The 20022-nt window shown below is 38.3% G+C and overlaps 1 protein-coding gene and 1 pseudogene across 2 annotated transcripts in view; one reads left to right on the top strand and one right to left on the bottom strand.

The window, feature by feature from the left end:
• GNAQ (G protein subunit alpha q) overlaps positions 1–20022 on the bottom strand; it is a 409874-nt gene that overhangs the window by 348413 nt on the left and 41439 nt on the right. The gene's annotated exons all lie outside the window — the stretch shown is intronic.
• Positions 2384–2704, top strand: LOC122731290 (annotated as a pseudogene).

Below are 20022 nucleotides of genomic sequence, written 5' to 3'. Positions count from 1 at the left end.
ATAATTTTAAAAGTCCATTGAAAAAGTTAAAAGTTTTATAAAGGTTAAATCATATTGTAAAGGGTATTTTGTTTTTTACTTCCTTTAAAACTTCTCTTAGTGCTATCAGTCTTGAAGGAATTTCCTGATATACCTTGGGAAAATTCCCCTTATATAATCAAAGATCTTCGATGCTTCAACTTAATCCAAGAAGGTCAATAGTACACATTAATGGGTTTGATCCCTGAAAGAATGTGTGTGTGTGTGTGTGGGGGGGGCAACTAGGTGGTGCAATGGGTAAAGCACTGGCCCTGGATTCAGGAGGACCTGAGTTCAAATCCAGCCCCACACACTTGACACTTACTAGCTGTGTGACCCTGGGCAAGTCACTTAACCCTCATTGCCCCACCAAAAAAAAAAAATGTGGGCAAAAATTTAAAGACAGCAGGAGATACCATTTACTCCACTTTCCTGGTCAGAAGTAAGTCTCCCTTATGTAAACTCCCAAAGCACTTTGTTTCTCTCCAATCATTGCCTTTTCACATTTTTTGGGTACATTGTGCTTAATTATGGGCTAAGGATAGCTAGAGGAGGCAGGATCTGTGTTTTTACTGATAAAGGGAATTCCCAGACTAGGGAACACCCTTTACTAAAGCAAGTCATTCAGCACCTTCTCTTTAACCTACAGTCTTAGGATAGTTGCCTATTTATAAACATGTTAACACCCTGTAAGCTCTGAGGTCAAGAAGCACCTTATATCCTTTATGGAAAGAAACAAGAGCATCACATAGGCCCAGCACAAGGTGCTGCATATTATATGCACTCAAGAAATGGTTGTTGAATGAATGATTAAAAATTAGAAATAGCATTCTTAGCATTAGCTTTTTATGACTTCAAATTTCTAGTGCTGACTGTCACAGAACCATTGACAAGATAACATTCAAAGGCATGGGAAGAATCAGTGACAATTTCGAAGGTCTGGAGAATTCTTTCAGAACTATTTGAAATGCCGATCATAAGAACATCCACACACTGTCTCCCCCTGAATTGTATAAAAGATAACAGACTGTCATAACTTAGGAGGCCCATATTTTGTACTGGATACCAATGGCTCCTTTCTGCCATCCAAACCTCCATGCCTCGTTTCTTTCTCTGTAGACTTCACATTTTCTAGATACTTCCACCTCTCCAAAGGGATCCAAAATGTTTTTCTGCCATCTTTTTGGTTTCTGCTTACAGAGAGTGCATCATCTATCATGTGTCTTTGCTTTTCAACTTATAGTATGAAGGTGATTATAAAACCAGAAAGGTCAAAGACTTTGCATCTACTCCATACATGACAAACTCTGAAAGGTAAAGTAATGGATGAATTAATGGTAAATTAATATATTTTCACTCTATTTACATGACTGGCTTCCAGTCTGTACTTTTAAACATTATTTTATATGCAGGATATATATGGATGACACTGAGAATAGGGCATTAGACTTGGAGCTGGAAAGAGTTGGGTTCAAAGCCTGCCACTGACACTAGCCATAGCATCTTGGGCAAGTAACTAACCACTCTAGACCTCATTTTGCTTCTATGTAAGATGTGGACAAATGGCCTAAAAGGTGTTATCTTTCTCTCTCTTTCTCCCTCCTTCCCTCACACACATAAATAAACATATATGTATGTGTAATACATATATGAATGTATATATATAAATGCCATCTATTTTTGTGTCTGTATCTACATATAAATATATGTATAAAATGTATCTGTTTACAAGTGTATTTATATATTATATAGAGACATATATAAATATATCATCTATCTATAAACGTATCCATATAATATATTTTTTATATATACAGACACTTAATATGGTCTTCAGACTTTCAATGTCTAGTAAACATTTCTCTAACTTGTTATATACTGAGAGAAAGTACGGTTGTGATTCACATCAAGTTTAGTCTCAAATAGATATAAATAGTTTATAGTTTATATTTATATCTCAAATAGATATAAATAGTTAAATAGTTTAACGTGTCGAATGCAAACCTAAAACCATGAAGAGGTAAGCCTTTGTGGAAGGCTTAAATCTATGTTCAGTAAATGCCAGGTTCAATAAATATATGGCGTTTCTTTCAGGTCATAATGTAAGTGCCTGGACACCAAAATCAATTGTTTTCGGTCTGTATGGGAGAGAAATCATAATGAGTCTTTACTAAAAGAAGATCTAAGTAAAGCAATATCTATCACAACATCTATCACTATCACAGAGCTATGTCTTGGACAATCCATGAATCATAGATAGAGCTGAAAGGGACTTTAGAGTCCAACCTCCTCAGAAATGTGAAGCATTAAGAAATTAAATGATAACATCTGTTGTGGCTGCCGTTGAGGCTCCAGTCACGCCGCAGCCATGGCTATCCACTACCCCATGGCCGTGGGCCTCAACAAAGGCCACAAAGTTACCAAGAACATTTCGAAGCCACGACACTGCCACCGCCATGGGTGCCTGACCAAACACACCAAGTTTGTGTGAGATATGATCCGGGAGGTGTGTGGGTTTGCCCCTTATGAGAAGCGAGCCATGGAATTGTTAAAGGTCTCCAAGGATAAGTGAGCCCTAAAGTTCATCAAAAAAAGGGTGGGCACTCACATCTAAGCCAAGAGGAAGAGAGAGGAGCTCAGCAATGTCCTGGCTGCCATGAGGAAGGCCGCTGCCAAGAAGGACTAGACTGGACCCTGCCTTCCTTGCCCCAGTTACCCGATAAATAATAAAGATTTAACAAACAGGAAAAAAAAAAAGAAGTTAAATGATTTGGCCAGTCATATAGCTATTAAGTATCTGGAGAAACATTTGAACCTATGTCTTTCTGACTCCAAGTCCTGTGCCCTGTCCAATAAGCCATGTCCTATGTACATTTTCATTCTGCTGGTATTGGTCCAACACTTGATCTATTCATTTAATAGTGTTCAGACCTATTACATAACAAGCCCAACTGGCCTTTTCCAATACCAAAAAGAAGGTCTCCAGTGTGTTGGGTGGATCTTCTCTGGAAGACTCCCAGGGGATATGAATAAGAATTACAGGGGCAGCTAGATGGCGCAGTGGATAGAGCACCGGCCCTGGAGTCAGGAGTACCTGAGTTCAAATCCGGCCTCAGACACTTAACACTTACTAGCTGTGTGACCCTGGGCAAGTCACTTAACCCCAATTGCCTCACTAAAAAAAAAAAAAAAAAGAATTGCATAGGGTGAGCAAATGTGGACAGACTGCTATCTCTACCAAAGAAGGAAGTACCTACTTACATTAGATCAGGGGTCCTTTTAAGCTTAAGTATTCATTACTTCATAGTAAGTGGTAAAGGGTGGTTTGGGGGAAATTGGAGAAAAGTAGCCACCATCTCTTCAGGATTTCTGCCCTGTAAGTGGTAAAGTATGTTCAGTTCTAACCTTGCCCCTTTAGATCTCAGGAGCCTCTTAAGAATTTTTAGGTAAATTACTATGTGATAAATTGTTAATAATTTCTAAATGTTAGTGAAATGGAATCTTTCCTTAGGTATTGCCTTAGTACTACCAGATTTTTTAGAAAAAACTTTAAATCAGAAACCTAGAAAATTAAAATTATATTTTGACATGAAAATCCAATTAAAAAAAAAACCTTCCATTCTTCTACTCAAAGTAAATTATTTATTTTCTGTTTTTCCATTACTTTCTTCCAAAGATTTGTTTTTGTAAATCGCATCTCACTTTCCACAAACATAAAATAATGGCCTTTCCCCACCCCCCTCCAATCTACTGTTTTTACCTTAGATTAAATAGAAATTGTTCTCTTGAAAATATGTATTTTTAAATATCTAACAAAATAATTATAGTTAGTTTTTTTTTAATGTTCAACTTACAAGGCACTAATTTAGCAATTGTTCAATCTGCAGAATTCAGTGGAAACTATGTGTTGAAGAAAACTGTGGGATTTGTGCTCACATATGCTTATGGTCCTTATGATATTTATAGAGTAGGGAAGACTCACTGCAGCCTTTGAGCTATCATTCTTTCCACCAAGCTGTTCAAAGATTTCCTATTATTAAATGTTTTTATCAATAATTCTTTCTCTAGCTCTCCTCTGGGTCCTTCCAAAAGATAAGTTTACAATTTTGCAGAGCAATAGCTTGCTAAATTCTGACTTTTCTCATGAATTTGTGTGTATATCTATGGGTAGATCTACAACCACTTAAAATTAGGGATAGCAGGGCAGTTAGGTGGCACAGAGGCAGCTAGGTGGCACAGTGGGTAAAGCACTGGACCTGAATTCAGGAGGATGTGAGTTCAAATCCGGCCTCAGACACTTGACACTTACTAGCTGTGTGACCCTGGGCAAGTCACTTAATCCTCATTGCCCCAGAAAAAAAACTAAATAAATAAGTAAATAGGGGCAGCTAGATGCCTCAGTGGATAGAGCACTGGCCCTGGATTCAGGAGTACCTGAGTTCGGATCCGGCCTCAGACACTTGATACTTACTAGCTGTGTGACCCTGGGCAAGTCACTTAACCCCAATTGCCTTACTAAAAAAAAATAATAATAATAAAAAATAATGAAAAAAAAAATAAGTAAATAAATTTAGGGATAGGGATGGTACCTGTGACTACATTGATAGAGGGAACTCCCAGGTGAAGAGACTTCCAACTCCCTTCACCATTGTTGGTCAACATCTGCTCTGCTCCTTACAGCCTTGGAGAATTGATTATCTTACAAAGAAATTAAGTGACTTGCCTAAAGTCATGCAGCTCATACAGGTCATAGGCAGAGCTTGGGGCCAGGTCTTTCTGTCTTCCAGGCTGGCTTTCTATTCACTACACCAGAAGTGTCAAATACAAGGCTGGTGGGTCAAATGTGGTCCACAACACTCCTGACCGTGGCTCAAGTCAGATTAAAGTATAACTGGCAAAAATTTTAAAAAATAAATAAAAATACAGTACAACATAGGCAATACATTTTACAATTAAATCAATATGTGGCCTGCAAAGATCCTTACATATGGTTTAAAGGCTCTCATTTCTATTTGAAGTTGACACCATGCTACTTCTCACTTAAAGAGTCAATGATCATGGAGTTGATGCTCAATATGCCCTTCCAAAGGAATTAAAATCTAGCACTGGAGGTTTTCAATCCAAGGAGGCAGAAAATACACAAAAATTCAAAACTTAATTTTTTTCCTGAAGTAATCTAGAACATGGCAATAGATGAAGTGTTGCCTTTCCAATTGGTTACATGACAGCTTTGTTGCAAAATGGCTTAGCAAGTGACAGATACTGTCAACCAATAAACAGTGTTTCCAACATTTTAGCATACCCCACACACACGCATCTCCACGATGTTTGCTTACTTCTTACTTGATTACACGTGACATAAAAATGCATTCCTTACATGACTTATTATGAACCAAACCAAATTGGTATTGGAGTCATATATCATGAAATCAAATAGATTTCCTTCAAACTCGGTTTAATAGAGTTCTACTACTTTTGAATTTCAAGGCAACTTACAGATCCCTCAAAGGTGCAGTAATTGCATTCAAGTACTCACAATAGAAGCCACAGAAGGTGAGATAATGAGTCTCAATAACATAATTGCAGAGACATTGCATTGTGATACATGGTGCTATTTGTAAGTGAATGCATGAATCTGTCAGTTGTTCAATCAGAGATCTATTAAGAGTGAAGAATTTCACTGTGACATAGAAGGGACTTTACATTGAAAGAACAGTTGATTATATATGACTCTTAGTGATGACTGGCAATTCCTAAAGAGGAAGATTAAACATTCAACTGTTTTTTTATCCTAAGAAAACAGACATAGCTGTACAGAAGAACCTGACATTACCATACTTTCTCTTTAATCAAAGCTCTCCCCCTCCCCAAATGTCCTTAAATGTGCTAGATGCAAATAGTAGGCACTTAATAAATGTCTGTTGAACTGAATTCAGAGATACCCACCATGCATAAATACTTAAAAACAAAACAAAACAGCTATATAAAGATGAATTGAAGTGTTGGTCCTTGGATGGGACAAATCTTTATCCCATATTTATTACCTGCTTTACTTAAAAATTTCTTATTGTGGGGCAGCACAGTAGATGGAGCACTGGCCCTGGAGTAAGGAGGACCTGAGTTCAAATCTGGCCTGAGACACTTGACACTTACTAGCTGTGTGACCCTGGGCAAGTCACTTAACCCCAACTACCTCACAAAAACAAAAACAAAACAAAAAATGTCTTACTGTTTTCGATGTTCTTGTTGCCATAATTTCCTCTTTACCTTTTCCCCTTTTCATTATTTAACTCTCTTTTCACTATCGAAGGGTTACAGTGATTGGTACTATAGAAATAGAGGAGCATGGTATCCACTCAGAGGGAAAAAATACAATTTAATGATAAAACAGATTCTTAAAGAGGAATATGTTAAAAAATTATTTATGCCACTGCATTACTCCTTACCATCTTTATGGAAAGTGGCTAGATACAGATACATTTTCTTAGGAATCCATACATTCTTGTTTATAATTATGGTTTAAAAAGGAAAACATTGACTGAAAACAACCAGGGAAGGTGCTCCAGAGTATCCCATCACCCTAAGACAGGGTCACAACTGGAACTCATCGTTGAGAATATTAACCAAATAATAATAAAAGATTAATCAAATATATTTGGTGCCAATTGGCCTTAGTATATAGCTCTTAATTCACTTCATGGGCCCAAGTTGCAGGGCACAAGGTTAGTGTAGGTAGAAGGGATAGTTGCACCATCAAGGATAGAGCTAACCAATATTATCTGTAATGCAAATTATTTTATTTTTGTTTGTTTGTTTTTTTGTGGGGCAATGAGGGTTAAGTGACTTGCCCAGGGTCACACAGCTAGTAAGTGTCGTGTTTGAGGCTGCATTTGAACTCAGGTCCTCCTGGATCCAGGGCCTGTGCTTTATCCACTGCACCACCTAGCTGCCCCATGCAAATTATTTTTCAGGCAAGCCCTCCAGAAAAGGAATGATGATTCAAGATAAGAGAAAGAGCAGCTTTCTAAGGGCCAGAGTGTTTGTTGTTGAGTGATTTAGTCGTATATGACTTTTTATGGTCTCATTTTTAAGAGTTTTTCTTGGCAAAGATACTGGTGTGTTTGCCATTTCTTTCTCCAGGGTGCCCATTTTACAGATGAGGTAACTGAGTTAAGTCACTTGTCAAGAGTCACACAGCTAATAAGTGTCTAGGGATCGATTTGAACTCAGGTCCTCCTGAACTCCAGGATAAGTACTCTATCCACTATACCACCTACCTGCCCAAGCTAGAGTATGATGATGCCCAAAGAAAAAGTGAAAAGTAACAAGACCTGAAATCTAAAGTGTCAAAGTGGCTTTGGGATCCAGACAAGAATGAAATTTTATCAGCCATTTAAGGCAGGGCAAAGGTACTAGGTCTTGGTTCCAAGATCAGAAGAATAGGGTAAATAATTAATTCTATAGAAGAAGCCACCCGGATATCTGCTAAGCGTTGATGGAGAGCTATAGAATCAGATTCTAGATGGTGGAGATGCAGCAGGTTGGCCAACCAGACCCACAGCAAAATAACAGAATAATCAAATCATAACAAAATAATCCATATAAAAATCCCAACAGAATAATCATATCAATGATATGATTAGATGGGAGGTTAGACAAAAGGGTATCTAGAATGAATAAATCCAGTGGCTTCTAGTTAGTGTTTAGGACAAAGACAAAAAAAAAAAAACCCAACAACTTGCCATATGAAAAACTTTAACCTTTCGCTGTATTGTCAGCACCACACATGATTTCCCATTAGACCTGATAACTAAGCATTTGGTATGGTATTATTATCTTGCCATCCCCACCTTCCCAAGATCCTGAGAGATTACGAACCTAAGGAAATGATGGCCCTGAGACCCAAGTAGATGGTGCAAACTCCTTGAGTGTCAGGCTGGTTCATACCACCACTGAACAGCTTAGGGGGATCCTGGGAATACTGATAGTAACCCTCCATTTGCCATGTCTGGGGCCTTATGGCTCCACAGTATAATAGATGCTGTCTTTTCTACAATGAAACAATGAACTCATGATTTATAGGGACCTAAAGTTTGAAGGGACCAGAGAGACCATTTAGTTCAACCTGTCATTTGTAAAATGACAACAGGATCCAGAGACTGGCCCCCAATCACAGAGAGAGTAAGCATCAAAGGTGGGATTTCAGGCCAGGACCTCTGACTCCAAAGGTAGTTCTCTTTCTACTGTAACATTGATGTTTCCACAATAAAAGTATAATGATAACTAAGACAAGAAAAAAAAATCAAACAAAATTAATACATTAAAGAACACGGTACCAGATATCTCAGCATTTCTCTCACTGGAAGCAAAATGAATACTACATGAATGAGTCCTTGATTTATCTATTTATCAAGATCTTTATGCTCATAATGTAATATGGACTCCTTTTCTGATTGTTCATTGGGTTTCTTTGTGGTGGCAAAGAACTGGAAATTGCAGGGATGCCCATCAGTTGGGGAATGGCTGAACAAGTCGTGGTATATGATTATGTCAGAATACTACTGTGCTACAAGAAATGATGAGCTCGATGATCATAGAAAAACATGGAAATACTTGCACAAAATAATGAAGGGCAAAATGAGCAGAACCAAGAGAACACTGTTTGGAGTAACAGCAATATTGTTTTAAGAATAACTTTGGGGGGCGGCTAGGTGGCGCAGTGGATAAAGCACCGGCCCTGGATTCAGGAGTTCCTGAGTTCAAATTCGGCCTCAGACACTTGACACTTACTGGCTGTGTGACCCTGGGCAAGTCACTTAACCCCCATTGCCCCGCAAAAAAAAAAAAAAAAAAAAAAAGAATAACTTTGAGGAGGCAGCTAGGCGGTGCAGTGGTTTAAAGCACCGGCCCTGGATTCAGGAGTTCCTGAGTTCAAATTCGGCCTCAGACACTTGACACTTACTTACTAGCTGTCTGAGTCTGGGCAAGTCACTTAACCCTCGCTGCCCTGAAAAGAAACAGAAAAAAAAGAAAAAAAAAAAAAGCTTAAATGAATAAGTTCTTTTGACTATTATAAATACCCAAATTAACCATAAAGGCTATATGAAGATACTATCTGCATCTAGAGAAAGAACTGATAAATCAAAGTATGTACAGAATCATTTTACATTCATATATACCTATTTGCATCTAATGGTAGCCATCTCTTGGGTGTGGTAGGAGACAGAAATCTACATAACTTTCTTGTATTTTTAAAAGGAATAGCAAGTTGTACATAGTACATTTGCAATTGCATTGAAATCATCTTTTTTGTTATACTGTTATGGAAATGCTTGTTTTATTCCATAAATGTAAAATAAAATAAATTTTTAGATAATGAAAATAAACTAGGTCATCTTGAACTAGGAGGGAGGGAGGGAGAGAGAGAGAGAGAGAGAGAGAGAGAGAGAGAGAGAGAGAGAGAGAGAGAGAGAGAGAGAGAGAATGAATTGGGTCTCCCTACCTTGCCCAAGCTAGAACACCAGGGACTACTACTCATAGGACTGATTTGCTTATCATGGGAGATTTGACCTTCTCATTTTCTACACTGGGTCCATTTGCCCCTCCATAGGCAATCTTATGGAACCCCCTCCCAAAGGCTCATCATATTCATGCTAGACTTAAAGCAGATAACTTCACTGACTTATTAGTCCATTGCAGTTCAGAACTCCTAAGCTCATGAAATCTGCCAGCAGCAACATTCTGATAAATGTTTCACAACCAGCTACGCAAAAGAAAAAAAAAATGTGTCCATGACATACTTGTAAGTTTAATTTGCATTATTAACATTTTCTCCATCACTTCCTTGAGTCTAGGCAATCAACAGAATGATAAATCAAGTTCTGATCTGTAGGCTTGCCAATTTTTGAGGTGCAAATGTTCACACTGAAAATTTAATAGTCACCAAGAGCTGGTTCCAGCAGGCAGCCTCAGCCTCACAGGTAGCTGGGATTATGGGCATGCAGCTGGTTTCTGGTTATTCTTTAATAAAACGACTAATGAACTTATTTGGTGGATGGCTTATGGATACTTTAGTACAATACATATGGTTCTGAAAAGTTCTGCATAAAATTGAAATTCTGTAAATCAAATCATATTTTAGGTGCATTAGGGGAATTTGTAAAAGGAATTCCATGATGAATTCCCTCTGTAATGTGAAAAAGCACATTGTAACTGGCCCTTCATTTATCTGTCACCAAATCTAGCCTTTTCATTTGTTGGGTTGGTTCTTTAGTTAGGTACAGCTGTGATCTTTCCCATAAACAAGTTAATGAGGTCTAAAGGTCCTTTCTACCACAATATTCAAATCCCTTTCTTTATATACACATATATGTATATGTATACACACACATAGATACATGCATATATTTATATATAAAATATGAAGAGGGCAACTTGGTGGCACAGTGAATAGAACCATGGACCTGGAGTCAAGAAGACCTGAGTTCAAATCCAGTCTCAGACACTTAACTTGGGCAAATCATTTAGCCTTCAACTCCTTCAATTTCCAAAACAGTAAAATGAGAATAGTAATAGCATCTACCTCCCAGGTTTTTGTCAGGATCAAATGAGATAATATGTGTAAAGCACTTAGCACAGTACCTAGCACATAGTAGGAATTTTAAGAATGCTTCTTTCCTTCTTCCTGGTTGTTGTTGTTCAGTCATTTTTCAGTCACGTCTGACTCTGACCCCCCATTTGGGGCTTTCTTGGCAAAGATCTGGAGTGATTTGCCATTTCCTTCTCCAGCTCATTTTATACATGAGGAAACTGAGGTAAACAGGGTTAAGTGACAGCCTCAGACACTTATCCTGGGCAAGTCATTTAACCCTGTTTTGCCTCAGTTTCTTCATCTGTAAAATGAGCTGAAAAAGGAAATGGCAAACCACTCCAATATCTTTACCAAGAAAACCCCAAATGGAGTCACAAAGAGTCAGACACAACTGAAAAGACTGAACAACAAAAAAAATTTTAAGACATGGATGAAACTGTTATTCTACCTCCAGAAGGCATGGGGAAGTATTTCTTCTAACCCTTATCATGTCAGATTGAAATCTTATCTACCTCAAGATTGCTTATTAGCTTCCTGAGGCCCTGATGACTTCATTTCCAGCTACTTCCACTCAAGAATAAACAATTACTGTGCTGCTATGTAAGTGACCAACTAGAGTCCACCAAGTCTTTATGTTATGCTCCACATTAACCACCACCTTTCCCTTCAAGTCTGAGTCATTTCCAAATGGAAGTGCATTTAAATATTCTTTTTCTTTTTGTTGATAATTAACTTTAAATTAAAATTCAAGATGGGTTCAAGTTATATGCAAAACAGTATTGTTATTCATGTATGCAGAATAACATTTAGAAGAACAGTGACCAGGGGAAGGTAGACATGGCTTTTTCCCAGCGTGCACTTATATTTCTTCAGCAAGAAAAAGCTACAAAGTTTATAAATAGTTAGCAAGAACAATTGGTTAAAAGTAGAAGTTACCAGGTTATACTATCTGGTATACTGTAACTATTTCTTCCCTCTCTTATACCCTGACCAGTTAATTTTGCCTCAGGTGAGTTCCTCCTTTGCCCAACTTGGCTGTGATACTCTATCCCCACCCCTGTAGGTGGACTCCACAGCAACAGCCTTATAGCAACCTTAGGTCCAAGGTCTCTCACCAAGGTCTCCCTTCCCCTACAAATGAATGTGTCTTGAGATTTGCTGTAAGGAGAGCTTTAATGCTGCTTGCCTTGGGCACATTTTGTGGTTCTTGCCCCCAGCCCTAAAATCACTGTCTAGTAGAGTATTACTTTGATTCCATAGCAACAGATAAGTCACTTGTGAACTCAGAAATCCAAGTTCAAGTACAGTGTAAGGCTTGACTGAGACAAAGAGTTTTGCTTCCTTTTCTGAAAGAAAATACTCCAATATTCTTATTAGAAATAAATAGCCCACCAATTTTGGTAGGAGTGAGATTGGAACATTTCCTCATCTAGTTAATCATGAAAATACTTTTCCTGGCTTCAGAATTCAGCTCATTTTCATTAGTGGCAGAGTGACGATAATAGAACTGACTTGATTCTACTTCCTTCCTCCCATCTTCTCTATTAGTAGGCAGTCCAACCATTTAATTTAAAGTACCGCATGTTGGTTTCTTTGCTTTTTCCTACCCATGTTATTTATTATTCCCTGGAGGGAAAGGTGAACATTGTTTCCTCTGATGCTGCCAAATGAAAGAAACTCAGCATCTAGTATGAAGTCACCATTGATTGAGCAATAACAACTACCTCATCCGGATCATGGTCAGAAGAGAGAAATTCAAAGAAGTCCAGAAAAGGGATGTGCAAACATTAAATAGAAAAAAAAATGATCACTGCAGCAACTAGGTAGCTGCTACCCACAGAAGCATTAATGTGAAAAGTAATTATAGATTTTACACTTTCGTAGCATTTTAAGGACTGCATTTGATCCTCACAGTGACCCCGTGAGGTGAGGGCTGTTATTAACCCCATTTAACAGATAAAGAAACTGAGACAGAGAGGGGTTAAGTCTCAGAACTAGTAAGTATTTGAGCTAAAATATGAACCCAAGTCTTCCTGACTCCAGAACACTAGCCTTTGTGCCAAAACAATGGGAACAGAAATGGAAAAGGGGGAAAAAAATCTTCTTTGGACTATTCTCTTGATTTGCTGAATCTTTATCCTAGTAACATCTACCAGCTACCACGGGTGACTTCCAAGGCATTGTCCCAGACCCTTTTGTCTATTCCCTCTATACCAAAACCTTGTAGATGTAGCTGGGTGGTGCACTGGATAGAGTGCTAGGCCTGAAGTCCGGAAGACCGCAGTTTGAATCAGGTTCAAATGAATCACAACAGATGTGTGATCCTGGGCAAGTAACTTAACCTCTGTTTGCCTCATTTTCCTCAAATGTAAAAAGGAGATAATAATAGCACTTACCTTGTAGAGTTATTACGAGAAGCAAATGAAATAATATATAAAGCACTTAGCATGGGACCTTGCAAGTAGCAGGTACTTTATAAATGCCTATTCCCCTCTCTTCCCTCCCCTACCAGAGCACTTATTCATCTCATTTGCTCCTCAAGGTTCAATTATCATCTTTATGAAGATGATTCATTCACACAACTATTTATCTAGCAGTAGTCTGTCTCCTAGTGGTGTCACATTACCAACTGCTTCTCAGATATCCCAAGCTGGATGCTCCACAAACATCTCAAACATATATCTCAAACAGAATCCACTGTCTTTCCATTCAAACCCTCCCCATTGCCAAAATCCCCTATTACTACAGAGGGTACCACCAACTTCTCAGTCACCCTGCCTCGGTGTCCACCTTACTCACCCACATATCCAATTCTTTGCTAAATTGCATTGTTTCTATCTAAACAATAACTCTTGCATGCCTCCTCTTCTCCCCTTACTCACCCAGTCACCATTATTGCCTCTTGCTGGGACCATTGCAATAGCCTTCTAAATTGGCCTCCCTGCCTCAATCTTCTCCCCACTGCAATCCATCTTGACTTAGCAGCCAAAGCAATTTTGCGAAAATACATGTCTGAGCATGTCACATTCCCACAAGTACTCGGTAAAGTCCAGTGGCTCCCTATTACTTCCAGGATCAAATATAAAGTTTTTGGTTTGGCATTTAAAACTCTTAATAATGCAGCCCCCTTCCTACCTTTCAGCCTTTTCATGCTTTCCTCCCTTCCATGCACTCTAAGACCCAGCTCCCCTGGCCTATTTGCTGTTCCTCACATAGGCCTCTCCATACCTACGAACTGGCCCATGCTTGAAATGCTTCCTTCCTCCCCTCTATCTTTTAGCTTCCTTGACTCCTTTTTATAATTTTTAATTTTATGTTATATTAAATTATGGAACAAAACAAGTATTTCCATAACATAGTATGCTTAAAAAGATGATTACACATGAAACTTCAAATCTATTATGTACAACTTTTTATTTCTTTTAAATATAACAGTTATCATGTAAATTTCTTTTTTTTATCTTTCCTCCTCACCCCCCCCCCTTACCCCTAGAGATAGCTATGATTAGACCCAAATAGGTGTGTGTGTGTGTGTATGTAAAATTATCCTATACATACTTCTATTTATCAGCTCTTTCTCTGGATGCAAATAGCATCTTTTACAAGTCAGTTCAAATCCCAAGAAGCCTTTCCGGGATCTCCTCAGCTGCTGTCTTTCTCTATCAGATCACCTTCTACTCACTCTATATATTTTTGTATGAACTTACTTACATGTTGTCTCATTACAATTTGAGCTCCCTGAGCGCAGGGATTGTCTTTTGCCTTTGCCTCCTTCTCCCCGTGGCACATAGTAGGCACTTAATAAATGCATATGGACTAATTGAATGACTTAAGGAAACCCATTCTGCACATGAAAATCAGGGTGTGGTGGTAAAGAATGAGGGCATGGTTTCCTTATTGAACATTCTGCTGTTAAAACTTGAGTTGGGGAGGGGGGGAGTCAGTTTTTAGAATTCATCACAGACTGAGAATTGGTAGGAAACCCAAAGTCTGTTTTCATTTGAAAGGTATATTTCGACATATTCAAGTCCCTGGAAATAGGTATCTCTGGAACCTGTGCTGAAAGACGAGAGGACCACGCTTGCTCCACACCAACACAGTTTCCATATTGTACACTATAAAAAAAAAAAAAAGAGCTTCCACTTCTCAAGTGAGTTTGGCATGGCAGATACCTCATTTTAGCTTTCTTCTTGATGGTAATCGGCATCTTTCAGGATGCCAGTAGTCTAGCCACTGGTATTAACCAAAGCTAAGAGGATCAAGCAGCTTTCATGAAATCTACAACAGTCTAGTTTCTACCATACTGTAGATCAAAGGGGGCAGATTTGGAACCTAGGTCCTATTATTTATCATCTATATGACCATGGAGAAGATACTTAAACTTCTTTGGGACATAGTCTCTGCATCTACAAAATGAGAAGCTGGACTGGCCTTTATAGGTTTTCATTTAGCTCTTAAACCACTTTCCCTTTAAAAATAAGTTCAGATCACTGCAGAATGGCTCAGTACTCAGCTGACCTAAGATACCAAGTGACCAACATGTGTGTGTAACCCTGGTACTATTCCAATGGCACTAACAGGAACCAGGGCTGAGAATTGGTTTTTTAAAAATTTATCTTTCCTAGTAATTTAGATCAGGATTTCCATTGTAACATAGTAGCCCTACTTATAGATGGAATAGGTAGAAGGACTCAAGTAGGTTACAAGAAAGGTATGATCTGATCAAAGTCCCCACCAGTCAAAGCTATGTAACTGGCCTAGAGTAACAAAATTATAGATTGAGAACTGGAAGGGACCTCAAAGGTCCCTTAAGTCCAACTTTCTTATATTACAGGTGGGAAACCTGAAACCCAGTGGGTTTAAGTGACTTTCCCCAAATCATAGAAGTAGTAAGCATCAAAGATCAATTTTAACTCCAGGTCTACTAACTCCAAGGCCAGTTTCCTTTCCACAGCTAGATGGCACAGTAAATAACAGAATGTGCCCAGAACCAGGAAGACTCAAGTTCAAATTCAGCCTCAGATACTAGCTATGTGACCTTAGGAAAGTCCCTTAACCTCTCTGTCTCAATTTTCCTCAACTCTAGAATGGGGATAACAATAAAACCTACCTCCCAGGGTTGTTGTTAAGATCAAATGAGGGGGGCAGCTAGGTGGCGCAGTGGATAGAGCACTGGCCCTGGAGTCAGGAGGACCTGAGTTCAAATCCTGCCTCAGACCCTTGATACTTACTAGCTGTGTGACCCTGGGCAAGTCACTTAACCCCAATTGCCTCGCTAAAAAAAAAAAAAAAAGAACAAGAAACATCAAATGAGAAAATACTTGTAAAACACTTAGCACAGTACCTGTCACATAGTGTGTTTAGTCATTTCAGTCATATCTGACTCTGTGACCCCATTTGGGGTTTTCTTGGCAAAGATACTGAAGTCGTTTACCATTTTACTTTCCAGCTCATTTTACAAATGAGAAAACTGAGGCAAATAGGGTTAAGTGACTTGCCTAGGGTCACAAAGTTAGTACATTCCTAAGGTCAGATTTGAATTCCAGTCTTCCTGATTCCAGGCCTAGTGCTTTATCCACTGCATCACCTAGCTGCCCATATATGCTATACATGCCCACCTGGCCTTGCTTGGCACATATAGTAGGTTGTCTATAAATACTATCCATTATTATTAGCATCATCATAATTATCATCATCATTAAACATATTACCCCAAGATCAAAATTCTACAGCTGTGCCAGCACTTGATAACCACTTTGGTCAGTCACTAAAGGGCAGTAGTGCTTGGCATATGATCAGATTCCAAATGCTATCAAGTCTTTGGGAGGAGAAAAGTTTGAAAAACATCAGCATAAATGATGATGACGATGATTGCTAATAAATATGGACCCAACTTCCTAAGAAAGGAAGTGAGGGCAGAGCATGTTACTTGTGGCTCTGGGGGAAAGATCTATTGTATTGCATGAATTGAAGAAACATTAACAATAACAGACTATGACAAGAAGATTGGCTACAGTCTAGGACTAGGAACCTAACAACCAGGCCCTAAAAGGACCTCATAGAGCTAAGCATCATTCATCAAGCAGGATTAGGGAAGCCAAACTACTCTGCTTCCTGTTGAGTCTTGCTTCTGACATTCCCACAAAACTGATGAAGAAGAATACAAACAAAATTCATGGGTTATAAAGGACTTTAAATCAAGACAAACTTGGAGCTGCTCTAGCTGGTGGCATCTTTCTGAACATTTTTTCTTAGATGAGGGGTAACATAGTTATGCATCATGCCAAGCATCCCACTTTGGTTCTTGCTGAATCCAGCTTTCTTGCTTTATGTGAGGAAATGAAAACAGCAGTATGGCTCCTCCATGCACTCACTCCCTGAAACCAAAAGTTTCAGAATTGAAACTGGAATAAAAGTACCAGGCATCAATCTGAATAGAAAGTGATATCAAAATACAGATACTTTACTACCATCTGCTGAAATGCTCTACAAATCTCTGATGAATGCACTGAGCAAGAGATTATTTCCTTCTATATCAACTTCACCAAGATCAGAGAAATAAGTAAATAAACCAAAATATCAATGACATTTAAGAATTCACCACTGGCCAAGATTATCAAGATCATTTTGCACCAAGCATGTCGATTTAGATTCATAAGAAGTCTGGTGTGCATGAGGAACAAGGAGATTTTGTGACAGAATGACCAGAAGGCCTCCAATTTGCCGACATAGCTTTATAATGCACCACCTAAGCATGTCTAAAATTGTCTCCCTACAACAAACACAAATGTAACCAACAATAAACAAAAAATGCACTGTCTTAGGTCAATAGGAATTATAACCCCCACTATTCTAAATGAGTCCTCAAATTAATTAAACTGTATTGCTGCACAATATTCTTTTTCAGGTCCCGAAACAGGGGTTTTTTTTTTTTGGTCTCTGTTACTTGTTTTTCTGCTCTACAATCTTTTAAGTAGTTTTTAGGGAGATCTAAATCCTAAACCCATTTTCTAAACCCTTCTTCAAAGCCCAGTACCTCAGGAGGACATACAGAAATCCATAGTTGCAGAACAAAGCCAGCAGTGGCAAAATCCATTTTCTAGCAAAGGGAATCAACATACAGATTAAATCACAGGCCTCTGGGGACAAAAATGGTACAAAAACTTTACTCACTTGTTGGCTGAATAATGATAGAAGGAAGGCTGCTTATCTAAGAACTGCTGCTTAAGTACAAGGCCTTTGGTACACATGAGATAATAATAAAAACAAAAGAAATTGTTATGTTGTCAAGTTTCAAACAATCTCACAAAATATTCAAAATTATCAGGAACCTAAGGGATGGTATAGTGATGAAATTTGGTATCAATAACTGAAAGATTATATAAATGGTGAAAAACTTGCTATAGTAGCTTCTCAGGGGGAAAAAATTGAAATTGATGATAATGATGTTGAAGATGACTCAGCAATTCAATTAAATTCAATATGTATTTGTTAAGTTCCTGTTATGTGGAAAATAATGTTTGAGGTGCTAGGGATACAAAAATAAAATACCCCCTCCATTTAAAGAACTTACATTCCACCTGAGAGATACAACCTGTACCCTAATAAATAAATATAAAAATCTAGCAAAAAAAGTAAATAAAAAGGGGGGCAGCTAGGTGGTGCAGTGGATAAAGCACCAGCCCTGGATTCAGGAGGACCTGAGTTCAAATCTGACCTCTGACACTTGACACTTACTAGCTGTGTGACCTTGGGCAAGTCACTTAACCCTCATTGCCCTGCCTTAAAAAAAAAGTAAATAAATATATACTATGAGAAATGACAAACATGATAGATATAGAGAAGCATGGAAAGACTCACATGAACTGATTCAAAATAAAAGGAACAGAACCAAGCAAACAATCTGCAAAATGACTATTAAAAACCCCCACAAAGCAATAAAAAATAAATGTGAAATTATAAAGAACAAGCTTGACGCCAAAGATGGGTCACACAGCTGTGGAACATTACATATCAAATTTTTTTTTCAGCATATTGATCAAAATTAATTAATTTTCCTTCTTCTGCCTCTTAAAAAATCTTTTATATAAATATATACAAAGTATATGTGTATAGTCTAATATAAAATCTAGTAGATACAAAGAACAAAAGGTATCAATAAAGATCTACTTTTTAAAATAAGGAAATACAAGGCAATGGGGGGGGGGGCTCAAGGAAAACACTCTAACAACTGGGAGATATCAGGAAAAGTCCTGAGTAGGAAGGTTCACTGAGTCAAGCCTTGAAGGGAGTTGGGGATTCCAATAGGAGGGGTAACAACAACCAGAGCATGAGTAAAGTCAAGGAGGCAGGAGAGGAAATGTCATGTATAGAATATGGAAAGTAGGCCAATCTGTCTGGAATTCAGAGTAGGTGTGAAAGGGAATAAAATAAGATTAATTTGAAAGGATAGGTCAAAATGAGACCATGGGGCTTTAAAAGACCCAAAGAGGAGTATGTATTTATTCTAGAGGAAATGAGGAGCCACTTGAAAGCTTCTTGACCAAAAAAGGAATATGATCAAAGCTGTGTTTTTAAAATATCCAATTAGCAACTAAATGGATGATGGATTGAAGGAGTGAGAGAGCCTGGAAGCAGGGAGGCCAGTTAGAGGACCACTGCAATCATTCAGAAGAATGGTGGTGAGGGTCCGGAACTAGGGCTGTGCCCTACTCACAAGTGTCTTGTGCCAAGAACTGTGCTTCAGCATTGGATGATATGATAATATTTTGCAACTGAAATTTAGAACTTACAAAGCACACTTTGTGAGTTCACATACTTTAGCCTATTTTATCTTCACATCAACTTTATGAGACAGGGCAGGACATACTCCCCACCCCCATTCTACAGATGAAGAGACGGGATTTAGAAGGGTTAAGGAATTTGGTCAGGGTCAAGAAAGAAGAGCCAGAAGTAGCTCTTCTGACTGCAACTCCTGAATCCATTCATTCGTTCTACTGTATCTTCATGCAGGCTCCCTTGGCTTGATAAATTTTAAAACCTGAATAAACTATTCAGTTTATGTACAGAAGAAATATTAAAAACATGCCTCAGTGTAGAGAATTTTAAAGAGAATAAAGGGGTTGTGGTAATGACTAATGTATTCATTTAATATCGTACATCATTTTTCATAGCACAGTATTAAGGACCAAACATTGTATGTACCACCCAAAAGCTGTAATTAAGGGGCTCACTCTACCCCTCAAATAAGGTCGAGAAGGGAATAATTAATAATAGTAATCATAGCTGACATTTATATATCACTTTAAGGTTGATAAACACTTTACATACAATATCTCATTTAATCCCTATAAACAACCCCATAAATTTGACATTAGTAGACTCATTTTATAGATAAGGAAAATGAGGCTCTA

This window comes from Dromiciops gliroides, chromosome 1 (genome assembly GCF_019393635.1).
Source record: "Dromiciops gliroides isolate mDroGli1 chromosome 1, mDroGli1.pri, whole genome shotgun sequence".
Lineage (NCBI taxonomy): Eukaryota > Metazoa > Chordata > Mammalia > Microbiotheria > Microbiotheriidae > Dromiciops > Dromiciops gliroides.
The sequence above is the reverse complement of the archived record's forward strand: the minus strand, read 5'-3'. Positions and strand labels throughout refer to the sequence as shown.